General features: G+C 38.7%; 1 long non-coding RNA gene across 1 annotated transcript; it reads left to right on the top strand.

Moving 5' to 3' along the window:
• The first annotated feature begins 1591 nt into the window (after positions 1-1591).
• On the top strand, positions 1592-3992 carry LOC132614628 (uncharacterized). Its single transcript, XR_009572368.1, has 2 exons — positions 1592-2667; positions 2822-3992. It is a non-coding gene; the product is annotated as an uncharacterized LOC132614628 (long non-coding RNA).
• The last annotated feature ends 2326 nt before the right edge of the window (positions 3993-6318 follow it).

Raw genomic sequence — 6318 nt, 5'->3', positions numbered from 1 at the left:
CAGGCACAAAGACAGAATGTGGGCCCGAGTGATCGTTCAGCTAGTACAAGAGCTCGTGATTTTATGACTCTAAATCCCCCGGAATTTTTCGGGTCGAAGCCGGATGAAGATCCGCAAAACTTCATGTTACGTACCGTATTTTTATACATTGGGACAACTCGGATTACCTATGACAATTAAGGGCCAAGACTATTCCGGGATTTGACGTCGGGACTTTTGACCATTTGATTTTATTTTGAGACATAAGTTGAATATGAAATTGATGGCATTGGACACTTAGGAAAAATTGGGACCACAATTCATAAAATTGGAATTTAAAAGTCTTGCACCAAAAGCCATGGTGGCCGTGTGGACTTGAAATGGTCCCACACATTGTGTGGCCAATTTTAATTGGTCCAACACATGTGTGGGCCATAAACAAAGGGAGATATTTGTGGAACAAAAAAAAAAAAAAAAAGACTAAGTCATCTTTCTCATTTCCCACTTCTACACTTAGAGAAAAATAACAAGACTTGGAGAGCCTCCACTCCCCCATGGTTCTCGGCCACAACCAAGAAAAATCAAGTCCCATTTTTGCCTCTCTAAAATTATTTCTTTGGTATAAACCCACTATTTGGAGGTCCCTAAGTAGCGTGGAAGTATTGTTTGGGTCATTCAACCACTCATTTTGCCCATTTACAAACCCTAGCCTATTGGTGGATTGAAGAATAAAGGTGAGTTCTAATCTTGTTTTTGGAGTTATAAATGTTGTATGCATATTGTAGTATGCTAAAATGGATAAAAATCATGAAATATGGAATGTTGAAGTTGGGTCTTGTGTTGGGTGTGTTGACCGTGTGAAGTATATGTGTGTGGTGTGGTATTGGGTTGATGAATTAATTGCTTGTAGCATATTGATTGTCGTAGAGTGGAGAAGAGAATAAAAATCATCGATACATGTATATGTGTAGTGTAGCCGTGTATATAGCCTCCAAATGGTAGCAAAGAATGAATTAATATCGCTTAGCGTCGTAATGGTTGTTGTGATGATTTGTATGTTGGAAATGAGAGTTAAATGTCCCGAATTGATATAGTAAGCGTTGCGGACTGATTTGGAGAACTTTGTGCATTTAATGCAATCCTTATATATGAGAACCATTAACATATGAATATGTGTAGTGTGAATGAATGTGAGTCATAGATTATGCCGAATATCGCATTATTATCGCTTAAGCGCTTTCGTGTCGTCGTTACGAATTTTAGTTTGGAATTGAGCATTTAATGACTTAAGATTGATGTTGAGATTGTACGGGCTGATTTGAGGGTTATTGTGCGTTGATGTAATTTGTATATTTTATGAAAATGGTATCGTTATATTGTGAATTGTGATACAAAACATGAATTGAAAGTCGGAAGTGTGCCCAGTGGGCTGCTCACGGGTAGGGGCTGTTTTCGGCCAAAAATTTGGAGAAATTGTGGATTGTTGGAAAAATTATGTGAATTGTTTAGAATGTTCTTGAATGTTGTTAGTATGGGTTTGGGTTAATAATCGAATGTTCGAACGATATTGTGGCTTGAAAGTAAGCCATTGAATTGAATAATTGGAAAGTTGTCGAATGGTGTAAAAGAGAGCTACTATTATTATTTTGCCTTTCGAATTGATTATCGATGTTGCTAGGTTGGTTATTGTGGTTGTTGTTGTTGATTTTGAGCGAGTTAAATTCTAGGGATGGCCTATTTATAGGGGAAATGCTGCCGAATTTTCTGTAGAATTTAATGTTAGTTGGAATAAATGGCTTAAGTGCCTATGTTTAATATTGAATATTCGTTGGCATATTTGTAGACCTTGGGGAGCCCGAGGCGTAGATTGGAATTTACTTTATATTGGCCATCTTGGAGTGCGTACGAGGTATGTAAAGCAACCTCCCTTCTTTTTGGCATGTCTTAGTTTTACATAGGCTAGATTAGAGCCTTAAGGAAATTCCAAATCCGAAATCCGAGCATGATATGATCTATATATGTTCCTTGGCACTCTTATGTATGATTTGATGAAATATGAACCTTTATGTATTTGAAATAATCGCTTTCCGAACTTTGCGCAAAAAGGTTTCACTTTAAAGAACTTCGAAATTTCTGAATGCCATACATTTCACATAAATGCTCGGATTACTCCAATATTTTTATAAAAGTTTGCATTATGTATGATACGTATGTTTTTCATAGGCGGGCCCGACGGGTAAATACCCGTCCGTGGGTCCCGCGACTTTCCTTTATGTAATTCAGAGAATCTTTGAAAGAATTTGGTATGATTATTATTCCGATTTCAAATATGATCATTTTACTTATGTTTGAATTTATGATAATGATTTTATGCATATGACTACTCACGAATCTACTCGTGCATTCTGTTATTCCTTTCGCCGAGTCCCGGGCCGGTTCGGTGGTCGTGCGCATTTTGATATACTCCGGAGTTATGCTGTGTTTATGGTTCACCGAGCTACTCGCAAAAGAGGGTCGGGTTCCACCTATATTTGGTGTTATGCTGTGTATGGCGTTATGTTGTGATGTGATATGTGACGGGGATACGGAGATTTGAAACTTTCTGGTGTTATGCTGTGTTATGGCGCCATCGACGGGTGGGCGACCATATTCTTCTGTACCCTATGCATTACTTACATATTTTTGAAAGTAAGCAAATTTTGATATGTTGGATTTGCACTTATGTTTGGTACTTCCATTTCGTTTATGTCTCAGATTTGCTTTCTGTATATTCTGCTTTGCATACTCAGTACATATTTCGTACTGACCCCCTTTCTTCGGGGGCTGCGTTTCATGCCCGCAGGTACAGACGCACAGTTTGGTGATCTACCCATTTAGGACACCCTCTTCTGCTGTTTGGAGTGCTCTTCTCATTTCAGAGCACACATTTTGGTATATATTCGTTCGCCATGTATATATGTATTTGTTCAGGGGCACGGCGGGGCCCTGTCCCGCCATATGATTCGGTTTGTCTGTTTAGAGGTCTGTAGACGTATTTGTGGGTGTGTGTGCCTACTTCTGTACGGATGTGTTTGCATGACTCTATTCGTTATGGCAGCCTCGTCGGCGTGCATTTTGTATATGTTTGTGGCAGCCTTGTCGGCGTGCATTTGTATATGCGTTTTGGGCCGTTGTGCCATTTGACAGCCTTGTCGTCTTTTGACATATTTGATAGCCTTGCCGGCTTTTTGATATATGTGCATATGTTCGGCGATGTATATTCCGCCGCCTCTTCTGATTCTGATATAATGTTTTGTACGCGCAATCGCGCAAGATAATATTCGTTCTCAACTCTGTTTAAAAATGATGATTTAGTTTGTATGTCCGTTTGGGTGTCCAAGTAGGGCACCAGTCGCGGCCCACGGGGCTGGGTCGTGACAGAAGTGGTATCAGAGCGGTTTGTCCGTGGGATGTCTACAGGCCGTGCCTAGTAGAGTCTTGTTTATCGGTGTGTTGTGCACCACATCGATAAACAGGAGGCTACAGGGCATTTAGGATGTTTCCTTTCTTTGAATCTTAGATCGTGCGATAGAGCCAGCCGTAGGAAATGAATCTTTTTCTGCTAACCTTTAATTTCAGCTGAGGACGGTATCGACGTAAGAAAATGACCGATGATATTGGAAGCTATACCGTACACAGGTAAGAAATGGTATGAAAGATGTATGTCGGGGAAGCTATTTGAAGTATGACGGAAATATAAAGTTGAAGATTGAAAAGAAAAATAAACAGGAAGATATCACTGGTGCCGTTTGAGTTGGGCACGTGAGGTAAGTCTCGACATCTGTGTACTTTTGTTTGCAATTGTTAGCCCTGTGTGGCTACGATAAGATATATAAATACGTATATGTGTTGGCCCTGTGAGGCATGGTCGGTATTTCCTGTGTACAGGTTTTGGGATAGTAAGAAATACAGAGGAACCTCTGCCCAAATTTTGCCAGAAATATAAAGAGAGAAAATGAGATATAAGTTCTTAACATGTTTTGAAAGTCGATACCGATAGGGTGAATCTGTTATGTTGGATTAAAGTTAAGAGGTACCCTCCATGGCATTCGTAAGAAGCATTATCCTTGATTGGGAAATTTTATTCCGAGAAAGCATATATAAGTAGCAAATTCGTAATTTATCTAAATGAATCAGAATATGTTCCAACCACATGTTGATTCAGAAAAGCTTATGTGAAAGGCAAAAATGTCCAACGATTAAGTTTCGATTCATTTGAAGAATACTAAATGTATAACAGGCAGTTGGGAATTGAATGATTCACTTACGACTCAAAAAAAAAATATATATATATACATATGTATAAATATGGAGGTAATTATGTGAATTAAGTACCAACGGATTTCGCGATGTTCGTCGGATTTTAGTGTTCTTTTGCTGGTGGTTGGAGAATGCCTTACAGTAATATTTTATCAGCCTTCATCGACTAATTGGAGATGGAATTTGTGGAATAAAAACTTAAATTTGTGGGCTGTTTAAAATTATATATGTATATGCATGAGGAGAAAAATATTGAGGATTTACAGGAGGCGACACGGTGACAATATAGTCAGAAAAGAAAACGAATTCTCTCTAGATCGGGGTGGGACCCGCTATGAGAACGTTTTGAAAGTTGTTAAGACCCCGATTTGCCTTAAATTACGTGATAAAAGTCGTGCAGGGAAATTGATGCAATTATACCAGCCTTAACGTATCTAAATGCATTAAAGTTGTAAGGTTAAGCGTGCCAGGGCCAGAGCAATTCTGGGATGGGTGACCCCCTGGGAAATGTACAAAACATTTTGCAAATATGGACATAAGAGACAAATAGGAAATTTGGAGTAACCAAAAAGGAAATTAGAGTATGTGGAGTGATTAGAAACTTTATAAAGGTCGCGTGGGCTGAGACGGATTAGATTAGTGAAAAAGGGAGAAAGAGCAACGCAGCTCCAGAATTAGAATGAGTTTGAACAGATGATTGAAGACGCTTTGTAAAAGAAATGCTAGTGATATATATATATATATATATATATGTATAGGACTCCCCATTTATGACTATGTCGATCGCTTAGTGAACCTTAATAGTCAGCGTTATAATATATGGGAGACATTAACAGAATAGAATTTATGAGACAAAGTGAAAGGTATGATACAGATGTTACGAGATAAACAGATATTGGTTTTGCTATGGGTTGAGATTGGAAGATGCTAATACGACGATATTTTGGAAGGAAAAGAGAATAATTGAGTGGAAGGTAAAGAGATCAAAGTGTTAGCAAAAGTGAACCGTAAGAAACGTAATTAAGCAGAGCTTCTAAAAGAGTCGACGGGCAAAGCACGAAATTACTTGCGAAAAACGAACTGGAATGTAATAATGCAGGGCAAAAGAAAAAAAAAACCTATGGCATGAAATGATGAATCATGCGAATATTAAGTAATTTGACTATCGAGAAAATAGAACGACGGATAAGGAACGGGTATGAAGGAAGGATATGATTATTAAAGGATAAATTGCTATATTAATTAAATTATTCGAGTGCCAGCTATTAGATAAGATTTGTACTTTATGAATGAGAATTTCATCACTTCGTAATTTTGTTAATATCTCGTACGAAGGTAATCAAGTTATAGATTATAAAGGAAAAACATGGATACGGTATAAGCACAACCCCAAAAGAGGGGGAGCGGAGGAAAGTGAAGTAAAATAAGTAGAAATAGAAACAATTGACACACAGAAGATTGAAGCGATCAAAAGTTGGCCTAGGTCTTCGACATAGACCGAAATACGCGGTTTTTGGGGATTAGCCAGGTATTACAGAAAAGTGGTGAAGGACTTTGCTTCTATTACGGCACTATTAACGAAGTTAACTCAGAAGGCCGTGAAATTTCAGTGAACCGGTACGTGTGAATGCAGTTTCCAGTACCGGAGGAAAAATTAATTTCAACTCCAGTCTAGCTCTTCCCGAAGGGCCAGCCGGGTATGTTACTTATTATGGTGCTTTTGGTATTGGGATAGATTATGAATTAGTGCAGCACAGTCAAGTTATGGCCTAAGCTCCCCGGCAGTTCAAATCGCACGAAGGAAATTATCCCATACATAATTTGGAATTATCCGCGGCGATTCATGTTTTGAGAATGTGGCGGCATTACTTACATGGGGTCTACGCTGGTATTTATACGGACCATAAGAGCCCCAGTACATTTTTAAGCAAAAGGGAGCTAAATCTGCGGCATAAATGGCTTGAATTATTGAAAGATTATGATGTCGATATTCTATATCATCCCGTAGAAGCTAATGCACTTAGCCGTAAGTCCATGGGT

This window comes from Lycium barbarum, chromosome 10, assembly GCF_019175385.1.
Source record: "Lycium barbarum isolate Lr01 chromosome 10, ASM1917538v2, whole genome shotgun sequence".
NCBI lineage: Eukaryota > Viridiplantae > Streptophyta > Magnoliopsida > Solanales > Solanaceae > Lycium > Lycium barbarum.
This window is presented reverse-complemented; position numbering and strand designations above follow the sequence as displayed.